At 33.2% G+C, this 1,312-nt stretch overlaps 1 long non-coding RNA gene across 1 annotated transcript; it reads left to right on the plus strand.

The window, feature by feature from the left end:
* The first annotated feature begins 14 nt into the window (after window positions 1-14).
* On the plus strand, window positions 15-908 carry LOC108379418 (uncharacterized). Its single transcript, XR_001849483.1, has 2 exons — window positions 15-245; window positions 305-908. It is a non-coding gene; the product is annotated as an uncharacterized LOC108379418 (long non-coding RNA).
* The last annotated feature ends 404 nt before the right edge of the window (window positions 909-1,312 follow it).

The raw sequence follows: 1,312 nt of genomic DNA on the forward strand, positions 1-1,312 counted from the left end.
AAAAAAAAGAAAATCACTAGCATTAACACCATGTGCGACTAGCTAGCTTGCAGTGTGTGGTGGCCGGTGCTTCATGACATCAGCATCAATTCGCCGGACTGGTTGGGCAACTATCAAAAAAAATTTCATCCAAGGGCACGACGCAGACTACATACGTACATATATTTCCACAATTCTCCTAGGGTTATTTTGCTGGACGCGCTGAGCCTATTTTGAGGGAATCACCAACAAAAAACCTCATGTAGGTGAGACTTGACTCCATTATTTAAATAAGATTTTTTTATCACACGATGTTTCAATGCAGGAAGGAGAAGAAAGAAATCGGACCATCGGGTGGGGCACCTTCTAAATGGCCTCTTTATATGGAGATGCATCAGCTTTTAGCACCGTATAAAAGCTACAATTCCGAAACCCTGGTCGAAGAAAGCCTCCGAGTATATTTCTGACATGAAAAACCGCTTCTCATAAATATATTCGCCGTTCCGAGTCAGCGTAAAACTGTAGGTCCTTCCCTCCCCTTTGTGTGACAACACCAAGGCGCACGCCACGAATCGGAGGAGAAGCTCGGCTGAAAACTAACAAATTACGTTAGAGCCAATCTATTATTATCAGGTATGTTCTGCAAATGATTTCAAATCGGTGCGATTTGCAAATTATTGTTGTAGGTATATTTGAAATCAAATTATTAAATGTATCAAATGGAAACTGCTAAAAACATATCCTTTACGTTATAGCCGTCGATTTACTGCCAAATGTTTCACTCTTTTGTTATAAATCCTCAGAAATAGATTTTGTAAATCGCGCCGATTTGAAATCATTTGCAGAACATACCTGTATGTTATTATTATCAGTTTATTTTATGTCAGAATCATAAACATTAACAAATACAAATTTACCTTTTATATGAATGCGTGAACATTTTATTTAAAAATGTTATAATATTATATTTCTAATGTTATCTTCTAATATAATAATAATACATTTCAGCAAAATGTTAAGATTTACGTGAGCTGGACCGATTTAAAAATACCTTCCAAACTGGAGTTTTTTATAAATAAAAACTTTCAAAAAGGTTTTTTTTTGAAAAAATCTCCTGAGATGACAAATCATGCTAAGCTTAAAAAATTTATATAAAAATATACAAAAAATTTTTCATGGGAATCATAATGACATTTTTTATGCTGTTTTTTCAAAGATTTGTTTAAGAAAAGAATGATTCCGTTGATCATTTTTTTTAAATATTTCTATGCAAATTTTTTAAGCTAAATTGTTTTGTTATCTGAGGTGATTTTTTGCAAAAAAATACTTAAAA

Source organism: Rhagoletis zephyria, unplaced genomic scaffold (genome assembly GCF_001687245.7).
Source record: "Rhagoletis zephyria isolate East Lansing unplaced genomic scaffold, Rhagoletis_zephyria_1.1 Rzeph_scaffold_16340, whole genome shotgun sequence".
Lineage (NCBI taxonomy): Eukaryota > Metazoa > Arthropoda > Insecta > Diptera > Tephritidae > Rhagoletis > Rhagoletis zephyria.